The sequence below is a fragment of the Hyaena hyaena genome, unplaced genomic scaffold (genome assembly GCF_003009895.1).
Source record: "Hyaena hyaena isolate Hyena2069 unplaced genomic scaffold, ASM300989v1 scaffold_1265, whole genome shotgun sequence".
Lineage (NCBI taxonomy): Eukaryota > Metazoa > Chordata > Mammalia > Carnivora > Hyaenidae > Hyaena > Hyaena hyaena.
In genome coordinates, this window is record NW_024081897.1 from 439,873 (window position 1) to 461,083 (window position 21,211).

Sequence of the window (21,211 nt, forward strand, 5' to 3'; positions counted from 1 at the left end):
ATTTAATTTATTTACATTGTTAACACTTAGGAGCCCTTTCTGGGTCTGTGTTTATTCCTTTCTCACAGTATCCTGTTCTTGTTTTAAGGTTATAAGTCTTTCTCAATAACCAATATTTATTTAGATAGAATAATAGATATTTAAATTTTTCTGCTACTGGAGGTGGTCTGCATAGTTGTTAGAGGATGGACTCTAGAATAAGAAGGCCTGAATTTAAATCTCAGCTCAGTAATGGTTTTGTGTCCTTTGGGAACTTTGTGTTTTAGTTTCTTTCTCATTTTCTTTCTTTATGCTTTTTTTTTTTTGCTTCAAATATAAAATGGTTATGATACAAAAGTACAGTAATTGCCAAACTATCAATTCCTTAAACTTAGAAAAACTATGAACTTATTTTATACCTCTAGAAAAAAAACAACATTTTTGTTTCTCAAGCTAACTTATCTCCAAGTTCTAAAAGTTGCAAATTTTGAGTTTAAAAAAATGCCACTCTGAAATTGTTCCAACTAATTTTGTTATGAGGAGCCTGAAATTAAGTCCTCCATTAGAAACAACCTCACACTGCACGTAGCCCAGTTCCAGGAAAAGCCTCAGCTGAAGCCACCCTCAGACCACCCTCAGATCTGCCAATCAAAAGAAATGTGTAACATTCCTGTAGTCTTGGAGACAAGTCAGGGCTGGGAACTGCAGGCAGTTACTTTGTACAAACTTGCCAATCAATCACCGCTTGCATAAGCCCCACATAGATTCCCTGAGCCCACCTCATAATTGGTCATTTTAAAAGACTCTCAAAGGTCATGATTGGGTCCTGCCAAAAGTAACCGACACCTCGCAGATACTGAATGGTCAAAACTGTTACTACGCTGTTACTATGGGTATTGTACAATTATGATTGGTGCTTATGTAATAATGCAAAACATACAACGTGTGCACGGTAACACCCCCACCCTTACCCCATAAAACCCTGCTCCCCACTGTTCGGGGCTTCACTTTGCTGCTGCTGTGCTGAAAGACGGGTGAGCCCCTGCTCGAGCTTGTAATAAAGACCCTTTTGTTCTTGCATCTGTGCAGGCTCCTTGGAGGTCTCTGGGGACTCGCGATCTGGGCATAGCAGTTATTCCATAAAGAAGCAAAAAGCTTCTCCACTTACTGTGCATTAAATAATATTTGTAATGTAAGCTTATTTCAATAGCTTTTACATCAGTAGTAGGCTAACATATAAATTAAATACCTTCTTAATAGAAACAAGAAATATTAACAACGTCATTATGGAACTTCATACCTGGCAATTCACATAATATGACTAAGAATCAATTAATAGATTAGGTTAGTGACAAAAGTGTTCAATCACTAAATTTCCAAGATAATTGAATATGCTAACATTCTGATCAACTGTATATGAAGTTCTTTATCTCTATTCTCCCTGTCTCTAAGTTGGAATAACCCAGTGGGGAATAGGCAGAAGTGACCCCGAACTTGGTCCTATATCTCTGGTCCATTCTTTCCAACCTGTGGTAAGTTTGTAAAGCCTACAGGGATGTCTACTAACATGTTTTCACTCTTAATTTTTCTGGTCTTCTTGGTTTTCTGCCTTCTCCTCCTCCTTTGTCTATCTAGATTTCTCTCTTTTTTTTTTTTTGTATTTGAGAGAGAGTAAGAGAGCACGAGTGAGCGAGTGTGAGTGGGGAGAGGGACAGAGAGAGTGGGAGAGAGAACCCAAAGCAGGCTTCACACTCAGTGCACAGCCCAACGTGAGGCTCGATCTAACAACCCTGGGATCATGACTTGAACTTAAATCAAGAGTTCAACACTCAACCGGCTGAGTTAGATAGCCCTAACTATCTAGAAATTTTTATTCAAGTTTATGTAAATCTCTTTCTTGAAACCTAGCAGCAGTTTTCCTTTTTTCTGTCTTTGCCCATATCTCCTTTGCAAGCCTCAAAAGTTTTTCTATTTTTTCTTCTCCTGGGTGTAACTTTCTAATAGTAACTTTAGTTTAAATGAACATCTGTGCTCTTTCTGCTACATTTTTCTCTTTCTCTTAACTTCTTCTAAACATGACAAATATATTTCATTGACCTTTATATACTTTCCTGTTCCTGTTTTTTGCAAGCTTAGACTAACAATTTGTTTCTTCTTTGTTCCTCTTTTTACTTTCATCATCTTCTTGTTTATTATGAAAAAGCAGAAGTATGTCCTCCGTCTTTAACTTGAAAATTTTCCTTTTTGCTATTTTGAGTTTTCCAGTTCTTTTTTTTTCTTAGTTTATTTATTTATTTTGAGAGACAGAGAGAGTGAGCCAGGGAGGGGCAGAGAGAGAGGGAGAGAGAGAGAGAATCCCAAGGAGACTCCACGCTATCAGCACATAGCCTGATGCGGGGCTCAAACCCACAAACCATGAGATCATGACCTGAGCTGAAACCAAGAGTCGGATGCTTAACCAACTGAGCTACCCAGGCACCCCTTAGTTTTCCAATTGTTTTAACAGACTTTTTTTCTTTCATTTAGAATCAGGAATTTTTCTATATTTTTTTCTGCTGTTGCACTTCATCCTGTGTTCTTTCAGAGTAGTGTTCTAAGAACTTCTCCCGTTAATGTTGCCTTCTGTTTATGTTTGTTTCTCACTTTTACAAAGTTCTGGTAATCATAATGGACCGGTGCCCTCATAGTCCTCCTGTTTGCTGAAAGAATTTTTTCAGAATCTGCATTTCTCTTGCAAGAGCGTGTGGTGGTACTTTGTCTACAGGAACTTTGCAGGACATGGCTGTGAAAACTCTGTGTGTTTCTGAGTGATCCAAAGCCCATGCGTCAGGTTTTCTGGATACATCATTCAAGTCATTAGTTGTTTTCTCTTCTTTAATAAGCTCTTCATATATCAACCTCTGTTCTTATTTAAGAGAGTTCATTGCATTTTCAGCTGTTTCCATGATTTCTCTGAACTTTTCAATAAAATTAGGTGTGGTTTTCACTTCCTTTCACTAATGCTAGAGTCCGTTTATATCATTATGTATTTTGGCCAATTGTTGCTAGATTTTTGCTCTTCCTAGTTTCCTGCCAATAATTTATATTCCAATTCTTCCACCATATTATGCTCAATAATAGAGTCTTTCTTTTTTACTTTTTGGTTGTAGAAAGGACTGTGTTTATCTTCTCCTGCTAATAATTTGACTTAAAAATTTTTTTCTGCTTTAAGCATGAGTTTAGCTTTCTCACTCCAAGCAGTTTTTGGCTTTCTGTTTTGAAGCTGAGAAGGTTGAATTCCATTCTGAAATCTTTTCTCTTGGAGTTACTGGAGCCACTCTAGCCAGGTGGGCCTCGAGGTTCACATAGGCAGCACTTCATAGAAGGAGCAGATTATTCCCTGCATGTGTGACCAGGCCTGTGGCTCCACTGTACCTTAATTTCTTCATCCACAAAATGGAGTAATACAGTATCTACCTCTTAAGGCTGTTAGAATGGTGAACTTATTATATACATAAATTCAAAATAGTTTATAGCTCAGATTATTATTAGTTCCTCAAGTCAATGTTTTGTATATTGGCTTTGTTTGTCCTTTTTTTTTTTTTCCATTTCATTTCATTTATTTATTTATTTTTTTAACAAATAGTTTATTGTCAAATTAGTTTCTACATAACACTCAGTGCTCATCCCCAAAGTGCCCTCCTCCATGCCCATCCCACCCTCCCCCCCACATCCATCAGTCCTCAGTTTTTGTCAGCATTCAAGAGTCTCTCATGGTTTGCCTCTCTCCCTTTCCCACACCATTTCCGCCCTTCTTCTCCCCCTTGTTCCTCCGTCAAGTTCCTCCTAATCCTCCTATACGTGCACACATATGATATTTGTCCTTCTCTGCCTGACTTATTTCGCTCAGCATAACACCCTCAAGGTCCATCCATGTTGCTACACATGGCCAGATTTCATTCTTTCTCATTGCCATGTAGTATTCCATGGTATAGATAAACCACATCTTCTTGATCCATTCATCTGTTGATGGACACTTAGGCTCTTTCCATGTTTTAGCTATTGTGGAGAGTGCTGCTATGAACATTGGGGTACATGTGCTCCTATGCCTCAGCATTTCTTTATCCCTTGGGTAAATTCCTAGCAGTGCTATTGCTGGGTCATAAGGGAGTTCTATTGTTAGTTTCCTGAGGAACCTCCACACTGTTTTCCAGAGGGGCTGTACCAGTTTACATTCCCACCAACAGTGTAGGAGGGTGCCAGTTTCTCCACATCCTCGCCAGCATCTAGAGTTCTCTGATTTGCTCATTTTAGCCACTCTGACTGGCGTGAGGTGGTATCTCAGTGTGGTTTTGATTTGTATTTCCCTGATGAGGAGGGATGCTGAGCATCATTTCATGTGTCTGTTGGCCATCTGGATGTCCTCTTTGGAGAAGTGTCTGTTCATGTCTTCTGCCCATTTCTTCACTGGGTTGTTTGTTTTTCGGACATGTAGTTTGGTGAGTTCCTTATAGATTCTGGATATTAACCCTTTATCTGATATGTCATTTGCAACTATCTTTTCCCATTCCGTTGGTTGCCTATTAATTTTCTGGGTTGTTTCCTTGGCTGTGCAGAAGCTTTTAATCTTGATGAGGTCCCAACAGTTTATTTTTGCTCTTGATTCCCTTGCTTTTGGGGATGTGTCAAGTAAGAAGTTGCTGCGGTGGAGGTCAAGGAGGTTGTTTCCTGCTTTCTCCTCTAGGGTGTTGATAGTTTCCTGTCTCACGTTCAGGTCCTTTATCCATTTTGAGTTGATTTTTGTGCATGGTGTGAGAAAATGATCTAGTTTCATTCTTCTGCATGTTGCTGTCCAGTTCTCCCAACACCATCTGTTAAAAAGGCTGTCTTTTTTCCATTGGATATTCTTTCCTGCTTTGTCAAAGATCAGTTGGCTGTATACTTTTGGGTCCACTTCTGAGTTCTCAATTCTGTTCCATTGGTCTATGGGTCTGTTTTTGTTTTGTTTGTCCTCTTTAATGCTGGTGGTCTTTCTTACATGTCTCCTTAACCTAGGATGTCTAGTCATGCTTTAAAAAGGCTTAGATCACTGGAGTTTCTTCTGCTGTTGTTTGAATAGGATGATTTTCCTCCTTAGTGTCGCTAATAGGAAGAGATTTGACTGAGAATTCTATGCACATGTGTGGCCCAGGCACATTCCACTATAAGCCTTCACGTTAGTGGGTGGGGAACAGGAGCTAAAGGTCAGTCTGTAGATCCCCAAATTTGATTGGCTTTCATACATAGCCTATCTTTGTATAGATTTCCAGTTCATATGGCATTAAAAAGGACTGGTGATGATATCTTAGAGTGGTGGCTATCATGAAACAAATGTATAATTTGTTTATAACAAAATCTTTACAAGAAGTTCTGCACTTTTAAGAGAGAAAAATCCATGGCTTAATTATAAGTGCAGTGCTTTTATTACTTAAATAATGTCCTAAGTTCTTTTTATTTTTATTTAAAAGTGACATGCAGTTTACTTTCTAGAATTGAGGGTAATGATAGATTTTCTGTGATTTTTGTTTTTTGTAGAATTTTTGTAGATATTTTTATAGAATTTTTTTGTGGAATGCTAGAATTGCTTGCGATATATTATAGAATTTTTAATTTGTTGATTCAAAAATAGGACAATAGCTTCCAAATATTATACCCCCTTCCCTGCAACTAGATAGTGGTATACATCTGGGCCACCTGCAAACTCTAGAACCTAGGAGAGGAAAATGAAGAACAAAGGAGGAGACATTCTTCAGTAAAAAAAGACCTATCACTCACTAGTAAGTTGTGATAAGGAGTAAGTTGTCTGAGGCTGTGGTCAATTCTCTGTTTCTCTACTGAATTAGGTTTCATAACTTCCTATGATGTCATTTGTTCTTTTCCCTCTGGCTTGAATTAGGACCTCCCTTAAAGCTGCCAACTCAGTTTCCTTTAGACCAATTTATAATCAAGTATTTCTACTAAAGTTTTGTGAAAAAAGCACTGAATGAGAAGGCAGGGTACATAGGTTTCTATGGCCCATTTTCCTTCTTGCTACCTGACTTTAGAAAGCAGTGTTCAACCAACCATGTACTTCTAAACAATCCCCATTCTTGGAAGGTAGAAAGAGCTTCCTTAAATAGTAATGAGGTTTTTGTCTTTGAAAGTATTCCAGAAGATACTTGAAAACCACTTCTTAAGACTCTTGTGGAACGTTTATGTAATAAGAAGATTGGATTTAATGGCCCTAAAAAGTCTCTCTGAACCCTGAGACTCCATGACTCTCTGCTTCAGTTCTAAGGAAAGGAAGCAGGTAGAAAATACGGAAGAGAACTAGCCTATTTATTCAGCCTTGCATGAATTTCAGTCTTGGTCTCTAGAGTTGCTCTAGTCTTCCTAAGATTGTGCTTTACCTGTCTGTTCTGAGTCCATACATAGATACCGTTTTTTGATATCTTTCCATTCTTTTTCAGCATGTCTATGTAAGTATCCTTAAGTCAAAGGTAAATACATCCCATTAGTTGGAGGGATGGTCAATCAATACAAGCACAATATTTCTTTGAATATTATTCTTTGTTTTATTTTTTAATTAAACAATTTTTTTATTGTTTATTTATTTTTGAGACACCAAGAGACAGACTATGAGAAAGGGAGGGGCAGAGAGAGAAGGAAACACAGAATCCAAAGCAGGCTCCAGGCTCTGAGCTGTCAGCACAGAGCCTGATGTGGGGCTCGAACTCACGAACTGTGGGATCATGAGCTGAAGTGAGATGCTCAAATGACAGAGCCACCCAAGCACCCCTATTCTTTAAAAGTACATGGAAATTTAAAATTATATATTGTATATATGTTTCTCTTAAAAGTTTTTTTAAATGTGTTTTTTTTTTTTTAATTTTTGAGAGAGAGAGTGCGAGCAGGCAAGGGGCAGAGAGAGAGGGAGACACAGGATCTGAAGCAGGCTCCAGGCTCTGAGCTGTCAGCACAGAGCCTGACATGGGGCTCCAGCTCATGAACTGTGAGATCATGACCTGAGCTGAAGTCAGACACTTAACCGACTGAGCCACCCAGGTGCCCCCTCTGTTTCTCTTTTAATACAAAATAATATTTTAAGTTACCAACTGTTGGAAGCAGGGGAGGTGAAATGTGACCCAGTCCGTTTAGGAAGATGTGCCTCTGATTTCTTCTCATAACAAGGCAAATCACTCCTGCTTAAGAAGCTCAGATCGGGGCGCCTGGGTGGCTTAGTTGGTTAAGCGTCCGACTTTCGCTTGGGTCATGATCTCACGGTTCGTGGGTTCGAGCCCCGCGTCGGGCTCTGTGCTGACTGCCAGCTCGGAGCCTGGAGCCTGTTTCAGTCTGTGACTCCCTCTCTCTCTGACCCTCCCCTGCTCACGCTGTCTCTCTCTCTCTCTCCTAGAAATAAATAAAACATTTAAAAAAAAAAAAAAAAAGAAGCTCAGATCACTCTCCTAGAAATAAAAATATTTTAAAAAATAAATAAATAAAACGCTGTCTCTCTCTCTCTCTCTCTCCTAGAAATAAATAAAAATATTTTTTAAAAATAAATAAATAAATAAAAAAACGGGGCACCTGGGTGGCTTAGTCGGTTAAGCGTCCGACTTTCGCTTAGGTCATGATCTCGCGGTTCGTGGGTTCGAGCCCCGTGTCAAGCTCTGTGCTGACTGCCAGCTAGAGCCTGGAGCCTATTTCAGAGTCTGTATCTCCCTCTCTCTCTGACCCTCCCCTGCTCACGCTGTCTCTCTCTCTCTCTCCTAGAAATAAATAAAAACATTAAAAAAATAAATAAATAAAAGAAGCTCAGATCAACACATGGACTGGCAGGCACTCTGGAGGCAGGTTTATTATCCATGATCTCACAACCCTTGGGACCTGCTTCTGCAAGGACCCCTTCCCTACTCCAGTATGGAAGGGAAATGGTACACTGGAGGAGGATCATGTGTTATTTAAATAGCCCCCTCTTAAATCATTCATGCTTCTTTTCCCATTTGACTCTCAACCATTTACAATGACATATTTTAGTAGAATTATTTCAGAACCTGTCCACACTCAATCGAATATGCCTCAGTGAACGAATAAAATCCTTGCCCCTGAAAAAGGGTGTATTAGGTGTTACATTTTGCTACATTTCGTGATGTGTCTTTGGAGAAGGAATGTACATTTTATATAATTTGTCAAGGGCAATTTCAAAATATATAACATCATCAATCTCACTGACAACATCTTTAATGGCTTCACTCTGTAGTCAGAGTTTTGCCAAATGAAAGCTAGGACTCAGACTATCCCACACCTGCTCCCTACCTATTGTTTCAGATGTATCATCTGTTGAAAAGACAACCAACTTTAGGAAAAGAATTCATCCTTGAAGCATTTCTTCTCTAAGTCAACAGATGTTGTTTGAAGTCTATACCTGGGGAATTTATTACTTCAGTGTTAAAAAGTAAGAGGGGTTCACAGATCTACCTTCACTATGTTTGTCTGATCAATGTAGCCAGGCTGGTAATGACTGAAAATAGTCAAGAATTTGTGATGGTTGTCACTTTCAACAATTTGAATGGCATTTTCCAAAAGTGTGTTCATTGGCATCATCATCCAGACTTCATTGCTCCCTGGCAGGAAATCTGATCTTCCTCTCATGGTCAGAGGCTGCACAGAGCTGACCTGGCTGACATAGGCTCAAGGAACTTGGCTTTCAGAACCTCTGTGGTTGGTTGCATGGAGGCAAAGAACACACATTAAAATCAAAGATCATAGTCAGAAATGCAGAGCTAACACAGTCAGAGAAGGCAAGAAGAGCCCCAGGCAGGAAACAGTTAACTGGTGCAGCCTGTGAGTCAAAGAGCCAGTGAAAAGGAAAACAAGGATCCTCCACTAGGAAGAGGCAAGATGGTAATCCTGACAAGTGGCCAAAAGATGAGGCTTGCTGCCTTCCGAAGTATATGAAGCCAGGACAGAAGGGACACCCAGTGACCCTTCTAGGCCTCAGTTTATCTGTTTCCTTCTCTCCCTGCCTAATGAGTGTGGAAAAGATCAGTTGTGATCTTGTATGTAAAGTCAAATTACCATTCTTATTCTTATTCAAATCCATGAAACAATTGAAAAATATATGGAAAGGTAACCTAAATAAAAAAGAAAGAATAGAAAACCATCTATATGGTAAGAATATTTTTTGTTGTTGCAGAACAAAATAGGAAAAAGGATTTTGGTATGTTATTTTCTTTAAATTTAGTCTGCTTTTGTTAGTTTCTAACAAAGTATTTAATTAGCATCTCTGCTTGCCAAACATTTGTTATAGTTATAATTTGTAAACAAGTTATCTATTGTTGTTACTGTGGCAAGTTCTGGTAAAGTCACAGATCAAAATTTATTATGTAACTAAGAAAAATCCCAACATGAAAGATTTGGATTTTTTTTTAACACACCAGGTCTCAAATTATCTACCTATTTTGACAGCTTTAGTGTCTTGATTAAATATTTTATGATGATACTACTTAAGATAAAATGTAAAAGCTAATTTATACTGACATCCCTTTATGTAAAAGGCTCCCAGGCTGATTTATTACCAGGTTGAAGCATGTCGGTGAATACAACCATGTCTAAAGTAAAGACACTTTGCAGTTTTCTTCCACACTCCTAGTTAAGCAAGTTCTACTAAACAATTTATATGAAAAACAGGGTCTATATGAAAAACAAGATTTTAGTTATCTTCATATGATATCTTCTTTTGTTTCATTCTTCAATTTAGTACCTGCTATGTTATGTGCTAAGTAATGAATTTGGAACACTATGCTCAATTATAATTCATTTTAATACCTGTACACCTGAGGGAACTTAATGTCAAAGATTCACAGTTCTTTGTTTAGTTCTTGGATTCTTACCTTCTACTTAACAGAAAAGTAGTTAATCAGTTGCTAAATTAATGCTTTGTTTTTCCAGTTTTCTAGTTGCCTCTAATTATCCTAATTTTGTCTTCTGGTAGATTTATTATGTTACATCATTCTGAAAGGACTTTGAGGAAAGTGTCTATGTGTGTGTGTACTCATGCTATGCAGTATGTATATGCTACATATTAAATAATATAAAATCATATTTTTGGTTAGGGTAAGAGAAGGTTAAGGGACTACTTCTAATGTTTTATTTATAATTACATAGGACTATTTATCAACACAATAAAATAAAGCACTGTATTTGTAATCTAATCTACGAATAGAGACAATCTGGATAGTGATAGATGAGTATTATTCCTTAGGTTTAAAATTATTTTTATCAGTAAATGGATTTCAAGGGTTATTACAGAAGAAATAAATGACATGGATTTTATATTGGTAACAGTTTGTGTTACAGAAGCATTAGAGGTATTGTAAAGTAGAGAAGATGAAACCAAGAGGATGCTAGAAATACAACAAAGAAGAAGCAGGCACAAGCCAAGAAAGCAAGTGCACACGGTACACTGTAGGATCTTAGGGGACAGTTCATGATAGAGGAGGTGGCAGTCATGGTGGTATAATGGGAAAGAAAGATGTCTTTGGTGACAGCATTTTGGTGGGAGGGAACAGGAGAAAAAAGGGAAAAGAGTAAGGACAGAGAGAGACCAGATGCTGGTAGTATTGAGCCAGAAACCAAAATATGTCATAGACTCAAATCTTAGCAGTAAAGACCTTACTAGATTTTCTTTTTTACTAAAGGGGAAAATGATAACACAAATAAAACCAATATAACTTATTTTCATCAATTTAATGTACTTACATTTTATTTCATATAGAAAGTGTTTGAGATGAATTATTCAAACAGAGAAGGAGGAGATATTTACAATAAGACTCATAAAACAGTACCAAAAGTGGGAGAGGGAGGCCTACAATAAGAGTTCACAGGGTGGCTATGTTTGAGCAAAAACCCTGGAGTTTACTCCCCGCCATGATGAAGATAGAAACTTAATAATATTTAATGAGTGTTTTATGATTTATAATCTAAAATAATCACCTACAAATATTTGGGGGATAAAATTTTCCTGGGAGAGACCTGTCTCCTATGTGACCATAGAGGGAATAAGATATCAAAAACAACATCGATATTGGTTTCACAATGAATAGATAAATTAAATGTATGTGGTTCGTTTTGAAAGTAACCTAAGATAGAATTCCATGGCCAATAACTGAGAGACAGTTCTACAAAAGCAATGGCAAGTATGTCACTGTCTGGAAATGGAGACTTCTTATGATCTAACTGGATCCAAGAACATTGGTTCATATTTAGCCAGTATTTGTGCTGGCTTTGGGGACACATCTGTGAACAAAATGGCCATAGTCCTGGCCTTCATGGAGTTTACATTTCGTAAAAGAGTCAGAAAATAAAGTAAAAAAAAAAAAAAGGTATAAAAATAGGATAGTCACAAATTGTGATATAGCTGTGTTAATTTTCTTCTTAGCACCTATCAGGAGTTAAAGGGGTGGAGGATGTCCTTTTGTTTTGATCCAGTATCAGGGAAGGTGTTGTTAAGGAAAAGACATTAGGAGAATTTGGAGTATATACGGTAGTGAATAGATGCATAACCTGAGACAATCTGTCTTAACCACCTCTCTACCAGAGTTTCAATATGTACCATTTAAGCACATATTGTTTAAGACTATGTACTCTAGGCAGTTGACCTGGATTTCAGGCATTCTGTATGGCTACTTAAGGAAATTTTATAAATTTTAGAAAACCATAAGCTGGTAAGACAGTATCCTATTTAAAACTTAATAAGCTTGATATTTTAGCTCAAGTAAAAGTGCTATAGGCTGAATTGTGTCCCCACAAAACTCTTTTCTCTTGAAGCTCTAACTCCCAGTGTGATGGTATTTGGAGCTGTGACCCTTGGTGAGTAATCAAGTTTAGATCAGGTCATGAGGGTGTGTAGCCCCTTGATGGGATTAGTGCCCTTAAAAGAAGACAGGAGAGAGTTTCCTCTAACCCCATCCCACGTAAAATAGTGAGAGGGCAGCCATCTGCAAGACAGAAAAAGGGCCCTCACCAGAGAATTCAGGAAGCTAAGTTCGCCAGCACCTTAATCTTGGACTTGCTAGCCTCCAGAACTGTGACAAATAAATTCCTGCTGTTTAAGACACCCAGTCATGGTATTTTGTTATAGCAGTCTGAGCTGACTAATCCAGAGATGAAGCGGAATAGTAGAATTTAGGAAGGAGAGTCATAAGATATGAAAGACATACAGAAATGTGTTCTAGATGCTTATTTTAAATCCTAATTGTGCTGACAAAAGTATAGTGGGTTCCAATATTTGATTCCCAGAGGCATCCTCTGGATCTCAGATGTAATTATAGCTGCTCTTCATGGACAGTCTGGTTCTTACAAGCCACTACATTTTACTAAAAGGGTCTTACCTACCAGGGTTGGGGGATTAAGTCAATCCAACTGCAGATGAGTAATAATTATCATTAGTTCAATAATGCAATACTGTAGTATTTTAAAACATTGGTTCCATTGTATTAAAAAATTGCATAAAAAATGAACTCTTCAACCTCCTTTTCCAAAACCTACCAATGGTAAAGAGCTCTTTGTATATAATGTACGTATAAGTATTGATATTTGTATTACATATGCACACTCTTAAATCCAAATGGCAGAATTGTAAACTAATATGCCACCTTTTTTTTTGGTTAGCAATCTATCTTGGACGTCATACAGTACATTTTGTGTATCTTAATATAATCTGTTCCTAATTAACGTTTCTGTTTTCCCAACCTTTGCTATTCCTAATGGTGCCAAAATGAACATCCTATATAAATACTTTTATGCATATGTGTGAGTATATCTGGAGGATACATTTTTTTTCATATATTTCTCAATCATAATGATGATGTATTAGACTTCCCATTTAAGCAAATACCAAATTGCCTTCCCAAAGAGGAAATACCAGTTTATACTCCCACCAGTTATAAGCAAAAATGCCTATGTGTCAAACTATGCTGTAAATTCTTAACTTCTAACAACCTCAGGAGGAGGTATGATGATTATTTCAATATAAAATTGAGTTAACTGAGGCACAGTTAAGTTGAGCAGCTTGACAAAAGCCACACAGAAGTGACTAAATGGAAAGCTGGGTTCAACACTCCACCCTCTTACCCATTATCCTGTATGACCTTCCTTAGTTTCAGTACTAGCTCTTGCACTTAAAGCTGATGGCCTTGGCCAATTATTTACCTCCCATCTATAATTTCTTTATAGGTAAAAAGATAAGCTGTGTCTCAAAGCATTACTGTGAAGGTAAAATGAGATAGTGGAAGGAAAATCCCATGCACAAAGCACTAAACAAACATAAATGCTTTGCCTCCCTGTTGAGATAATATATGAATCACAGGGATGCATAAACTATTGCCCTGGCTGATCCTTTTCAATGACACGGAAATTAAAGAAGCAACTATGACCCTTTTTAAATGCTATGGCAATAAAGCCAAGAGACATGAGAATTTGTGGTGTAACTCCCCTCCCCATCTTTCTTGTACAGTCTTTAATTCTAATTGGTTAGCCTTGGTCCAGCTTCCTCACAGTGTTTATATAGATTTTGAGTCCCTAGAAACCAGTTTAAGAAGTAGGAGTCATTTGAACCTGCTGGAACTAGTTTCCCCACCTATTCAGGAGATTGCTCAAAGTTCTCTTTACTATCATCACCAGTGTTTGGCCAGTAAGTTGAGAGTAAGTGTCAGCCTAGGAGGAATTAAAGGGAATATATTTACATTCATCTGTAGAGTATGTTGTCACTTAGAATATGCAATGACGTGGAGAAAACCCTGTACTGCTAAATGAGACCTGTCCATGACAATATTTACACATACCATAGTTTCCTTTAATATGATAAAGTTGTTGAGCCCATAGTTATTGAAGAGTTCTGCTCTTGGGAGTGGGTCTTGGGTATAAGTAATTCAAAGAGAGGTCCTACTTGCTTCCCACATGGCAGTTCAGAAGCTGAAGACCCAGGGCTGTTGTGCACTGGGGCTAACTGGTAGCAGAGCTGGAGCTGAGGCTACAGTGACTCAACAGTAGTTACTCCTTATGGCTGATTCCTTAAGACCCGACCTATTTTCTTGTTTCTCCTCTAGGGGCTTGGCTTGTCTGAGATAAAGATTGGTAAAGTTATGTTGCTAGAAACTGCTGTTCATTCAATACAGCCTTGAATGGACCTTCTCCTTAGGTTCCACAGTCCAGAAACTGCAGCCGGGGGATGACTCATGTACTTCTTTCCTCCAAATGTGTTCCCCTCACAGTGTGGAGGATATCTATATATAACTTCACACTGTGGCCTGTCTCCTCACCTCTGAGTGACGAGTAGAGCTCAGGAAAATAGACTCAAAATGGGAAGCAGGACATTTAGACATGGCTGAGTTGACATAACGGTTTTGATGTGACTCAGAAAACTCACAACCGCATAAAAATGTCAAAATAAAAAAATCACTTTTTTTTTACAACCAGGTTATAAAACAACAAACAGCCTGACAATTACACTAACTCTGTGTTTCACTTCACCTCTCACTCTAACCTGATCCATTACCTTAGATCTGTGAGCCCTGATGCTGTGCTTATCTCTGTCCCATCCGAGGGCTGTTCCCTACCCGACTCCCTTGACTCCATAGTACTAACCAGCAATGAGACTCAGATACTTATCTTTTCATTTTTTTTCCACAAATATTTACTAAGGGCCAGGCACGATTCAAAACACTGGAGTGAATGTGCTTTTTTTCCCTTCCTTCTTTCTTTTCTTTTTCTCTGCAGAGTTCATAATTATTTTACATGATAATCTTTTGTCTTTTTTAACTGAGTAAAATAGGTCTCGTTTCAATCTAGACAAGTCACAATGTCATATAGCACCAGAAAGTGCTCCCACTGACGGAAAGGATTTCCACGTGATGTAATTTAGGAAGGAAATAACTGCAATTTGACAAAAAATATTTTAAACAATCCAACGGACAAAAGGTTCTATTCATCCCATTTAGTACTACCATTGCACATTTAAAAAAAATGTTTCAGAGACTTATACAAAGAATATATATGCCTTGGAATGTTCTCCAAATTTGGTAAATCTGGATATTTTACCATCACCTGTTTCAGCTTAAGAAAAATACAATGTACTTCTTTATTTTAAAATTGTATCTACTCTGGTCAAAATAGAACAGTTAGTTCCTGCTTTAATGTACCCCCTGGATCCAATACATAGCAAAAGTATATAAAGATATAAAAGGAAAAACCTAAAACACAGGTTCAAAACCTGTTAAGCATGCTGTGTACAGAAATAGAAAAGAAACACAGAGCTGGGTAGATCCAAGGTCACAGGCATGCTGAGCTCTAGTCCTGAAGCAGGCAGTTGCAGCTGGCAATTCAGGGAAGGAAAACTGAAGGTGCTCCATGGAAATCGGAAGACTGGAGCCAGGTTTGAAAACCCGAACAAGGTGAGGCTCCTGGTGAGCAGAGGTTGGAAATAATGCAGCCACCACCCCCCCCCCGCCCCCCCGCCGCCTCTGCCGCTACCTGGGGTGATGACTATAGACTGCTTCAGAAGCAGGAGCACCAAACACTCCATGCACCTGAGGAACGGGGCCAAATGCCCATGGCCTGAGACCTGATATCCTGTCCCTACCGAGACCACAGGCAGGTGTTCTGCAATTCTATACAGTATCTGGGCTAAAGCTGAGGCTCAGGAAGTTGAGAGAGCAAAGCTGCAAAACCCCTGGACAGAGAAGTGTGAGGAAAAAGAAGAAAGAGGGGTGGATAGCTCATTCAAAATGAGTCTACAAAACAAAATTTCAAAACAATAGTAGAATTCTAATACTGTGAATATAACCTAGCCAAAAATCAACCATTGTAACAAAATTTTATTCCAGGTAAAATTTTGTGAAACTGTCTAGCCAAAACTTTAGAATACACATGCTTCAAATGCTTAAAGATTAAAATGAAAATTATATATATCTTACATTAAAAATTATATAAAAACAGTAAAAAACAGATATGAAACAAGTCAGGTAAATTAAAAGTACAAGAACTAGACATACTGGAAATTAAAAATCTATTGACTGAAATAAAAATTCTAAAGATTTGGTAAACTTTGGAGCAGAGAGTATAAAAGAGAAATAATAAATTGGAAAGTATTACTGAGGATTCACCCAGATCACAGCATAAGGAATAAAATCTGAAAAAAAAGTTAAATGATGTAATTATCAGCGGCATTCCTTTTAACTCTCAAGTATGCCCCAATTTAGATAAAAAAATTATATTTTAAGAAATGTATAGGATAGACTAAAAGGCAAATTAGACTTCCAAAAGGAAAAAACAGAATCACAAAAATGTAATAAAGAGAAAAAAATTAAAAATTTTTGAAAATTGAATAAAGATATGCATCCTCAAATTAAAGGTGAACTCTAAGAACCAAGAAGGATTATTGAAAACATATTCATACTTAGATCCATCATAGTAAAACTAGGAAAAATCAAGAATTAAGAGACACTTGTATCAGGTATCAGGAGAAAAGATATATTCCCAACAAAAATGGTAATTAAAGATTAGACGAAGCAGATTTCTCACCAGCAACAATAGATGCCATTAAACAACAGAAATAATTTCAGTGTAATGAGGGAACTTTCTATAGTTTAGAATACTATACTCAGATAAGTTGGCAACCAAAAAAAAAAAAAAAAAAAACCCCAAGGTGCTGGAAAATAGATATTCAACCTATACTTAATGTATATTTAGATTCTTGGGTTTGAGAAGAGGATAAAAATACTAGATAACTTCAGATATTTTTAAAAATTATAATTTACCTAACCTACCTATAATTTAAGGGTGCAAAAAGTTTATTGATATAGTTTCAGGGTCTACATTGTATTTACTCTTTTTCTTTTTAAAAAAATTTTAGCAGTTTATGGGACACCTGGGTGGCTCAGTAGGTTAAGCATCCGACTTCAGCTCAGATCATGATCTCATGGTTCGTGGGTTCGAGCCCTGCGTCAGGCTCTGTGCTGACAGCTAGCTTAGAGCCTGGAGCCTGCTTCAGATTCTGTGTCTCCCTCTCTCTGACCCTCCCCTGCTCACGCTGATTCTCTCTGACTCTCAAATATAAATAAAAAACATTAAAAAATTTTTAGCAGTTTTATTTATATGAGTCATATTATGCCATTTATTTTCTTTTCTGTAATGTTTCAAGTTTTTAAATTCTAGTTAGTTAACATATAGTATAATATTAGTTTCAGGAGTACAATTTACTGATTCATCATATATATATATATATCACCCAGTGCTCATCACAAGTGCCTTCCTCAATAACCCATCACCCATTTAGCCCATCCCCTACCACCTCCCCTCTAGCAACACTCAGTCTGTTCTCTCTAGTTAAGAGTCCCTCTTATGGTTTGTCATCCTCTTTTTTTTCCCCCTACATTCATCTGTTTTGTTTCTTACATTCTACATATAAGTGAAATTATATGGTAATTGTCTTTCTCTGACTGACTTATTTCATTTGGCCTAATACACTCTAGCTCCATCCATGTCATTACAAATGGCAAGATTTCATTCTTTTTGATGGTTGAATAATATTCCATTGTGTATATACACCACAACTTCTTTATCCATTCATTAACTAATGGACATTTGGGTTCTTTCCATAATTTGGCTACTGTTGATAGTACTGTTATAAACATTGGGGTGCAAGTGCCCTTTGAAACAGTATTTGTGTATTCTTTGGGTAAGTACCTAATAGTACAATTGCTGGTCACAAGGTAGTTCTATTTGTAACTTTTTGAGGAATCTCCCTACTGTTTTCCAGAGTAGCTGCACCAGTTTGCATTCCCACCAACAGTGTAAGAGAATTCCCCTTTCTCACATCCTTACCAACATCTGTTGTCTCCTGTGTTGTTAATTCTACCCATTCTGACAAGTGTGAGATGGTATCTCATTGTGATTTTGATTTCTATTTCCCTCATGTTGAGTGATGTTGAGCATCTTTTCACGTGTCTCTTATCATCTGAATGTCTTCTTTGGAAAAGTGTCTATGCATGTCTTCTGCCCATTTCTTCACTGGATGATTTGTGAGTTTTTTTGATGTTGAGTTTGATAAATTCTTCATAGATTTTGGATACTAACCCTTCATCAGATATGTCATTTGCAAATATCTTCTCCCATTCTGAATGTTGCCTGTTAGTTTATTGATTGGTTCCTTCGCTGTGCAGAAGATTTTTATCTTGTCGAAGTCCTAATAGTTCACTTTTGCTTTTGTTTCTCTTTCCTCAGGAGAAGTATCTAGTAAAAAGTTGTTGTAGCCAAGATCAAAGAGGTTGCTGCCTGTGTTCTCCTCAAGGATTTTGATGGTTTCCTATCTCACATTTAGGTCTTTCATCCATTTTGAAATTTTTTTGTGTGTTTATGATGTAAGAAAGTGGTCCAGTTTCATTCTTCTGCATGTTGCTATCCAGTTCTCCCAGCACCATTTGTTGAAGAGACCGTCTTTTTTCCATTGCATATTCTGTTTGGACCTTGTGCAGGGTGTAGTGAGTTTTAACTAGGTGTGCTCTGGTCTGCTTGTTAAAAGAGCCTGGCCCTATTTACACTAATGCAGAAGCTTTGCAGCACTCTGTGGTCAGTAGACTTGATGTGTGCAGGGATATTTGTGCTGGTCTTCTGGGGAAGGGCCTGTTGCTCTGGCTCTTGGCACACTTGCTCATGTAAAGAAGCACTTGCAGAGCATAGTGGAATGGGACTTTGTGTAGATGGCTCCAGCATCCACTGTGGGCACTGTGATACTCAGTGAAGTCTGTCAGTGCTGGTGGGTGGGGGAGAAAAATGGCATCAGCCAACTCTCTCAACTCAGAGAGGGGAGTTTATGCTTCCACTGTTCTGGAAGCCCTCACAGAAGAGCAAACAATCTCCCTTCCCTCATGTGTTCCAGGCATCCCTCAGTTCCCTGCCTTCACCCTGTCTGTGTCTGGGCCATCTGCCCTCCCAGCAGCATAGTGCACTGTGTTCTATCTCAGGCACACAAGCTGAGTTTCAGAACTCTGAACTTTATGGATCTGGCATGGCACAGACCCACACTGACTCTCTGGGGAGGGTCTTGCATGCTGGGGCTGGTGGCAGTCTGTCCAGAAGGGCAGTTACACCAATATGCAGGAGCTTGGAGTTTAGAGTAAGGTATAGCAAAAAGCCGTTGTCTAGGTTAGCTGCCCTCAGCACGTGTCTCTGTCCCTATGCTAAGGAACTGGGGTGGTAGCACAATAGCACTTGCTGACTCTTTTGTCCCCTGAGATAGGGTGCCATCTTGTCCAGATGCACTCCAAGAAGGGAGAACCTTCTCTCTCAGTGTGTCCTAGGAGATCCTCAAATCACACCTCCACTCCCAGGCCTCTGCCTTCCTTCCCCACAGAAGCACCACTATATCCACTGGGCTCCACACTGGCTATGGCACAGACTTCTAAAACTTCAGTCTTTGAGCCCCACTAGTTGTAAAAACTCAAAATAATCAGCCCCTCTCATTTTTCCAGTCAATGATTTTGGAGAAGTGTTTTTCTTGTGCGATCCCCTGTGCATTGTTTGCTCTCTCTCTCTCTTTGTGTCTCTATCCTCTGTCCATAATCAGGGCCCCCTCCCCTCCACAGCACCCATGATTCTTTTCTCCCCAAAATCATATCTCCATACCTTCTACCTTCCACAATGTGGCCTTTTCTCTCCCTCTAGTTATACAATTTGGCCTCTCAGTCCTCACATCAATTTTTGGATGTTCATAATGGATATTTATCTGTTTGAAGGGTGAGGCAAGCATAGGGTCCCTCTACTATTTCACCATCTTAACTCCCTCCTCTACTCTTTTTTATTTTTGAGGTATACTTGGCATATAACATTATATTAGTTTCAGGTGTACAATATAATGATTCAATATTTATATACATAACGGCTGATCACCATAAAAAATCTCCTTAGCATCCTTTATCATACGTAGTTATAATTTTTAATTTTTTGTCTTATAATGAAGACTTTTAAGATTTTCTCTCTTAGTCACTTTCAAACGTACAATACAGTATTATTAACTCTAGTCACTGTTCTGTACATTATATTCTCATGACTCATTCATTTTTTAAAAAAATTTTAATGTTTATTTTGTTTAATGTTTATTTTTGAGAGAGAGAGACAGAGTATGAGTGGAGGAGGGGTAGAGAGAGACGGAGACGCAGAATCGGAAGCAGGCCCAGGCTCTGAGCTGTCAGCACAGAGTCCAACGTGGGGCTTGAATTCAAAAGCTGTAAGATCATGACCTGAGTTAAAGTCAGATGCTTAACCGACTGAACTTCCCAGATGCCCCAGTGTTTATTTTTGAGAGAGAGACAGAGCATAAGTGGGGGAAGAGCAGAGAGAGAGGGAGACACAGAATCTGAAGCAGGCTTCAGGCTCTGAGCTGTCAGCACAGAGCCCAATGTAAGGCTCCAACTCACGAACCAAGAGATCATGACCTGAGCCAAGTCAGACACTTACCTGACTGAGGCACCCAGGTACCCCGATGACTCATTCATTTAATATCTGGGCCCAGCAAGAATCAATCTGTTCATTGTATCTGTGAGCTTGGTCTTTGTTAGTTTCTTTGGTTGGGTGATTTTTTTTAAATTAATTAATTAATTAATTTAGAGGGGGAGTAGGGGCAGAGGGAGAGAGAGAATCTTAAGGAGGCTCCATGCTGGGCATGGTCTCATGATCATGGGGTATGAGCCCCAACATGGGGCTTGATCTCACGACTGTGAGGTCATGACCTGAGCTGAAATCAAGAGTCAGACACTCAACCAACTGAGCCACCCAGGTGTCCCACGGTTGGTTTGTTTTTAGATTCCACATATAAGTGAGACCATATGTTATTTGTCTTTCTGTCTGACTTATTTCACTTAGCATTAATGCTCTCAGGTCCATCCATGATGTCACAAGTGGTAAGATTCCATTCTTTTATATGGCTGAATGGTATTCCATTGTATATATATACTATACCTTGTTTATCCATTCATCCATCAAAAGATAAATAGGTTTTTCCCATATCTTGGCTATTATAAATACTACTGCAGTGAACACAAGGGTACATATATCTTCTTAAATTAGTGTTTTTGTTTCCTTCAGGTAATACCTAGAGGTAGAATTCCTGGATGATATGGTAGTTTTATTTTTAATTTTTTGAGGAAACCTTATACTGTTTTTCACAGTGGCGATACCA

At 38.3% G+C, this 21,211-nt stretch overlaps 1 pseudogene; it reads right to left on the reverse strand.

The window, feature by feature from the left end:
* Nucleotides 1-1,411: 1,411 nt before the first annotated feature.
* On the reverse strand, nt 1,412-8,628 carry LOC120224839 (annotated as a pseudogene).
* Between the last annotated feature and the right edge of the window lie 12,583 nt (nt 8,629-21,211).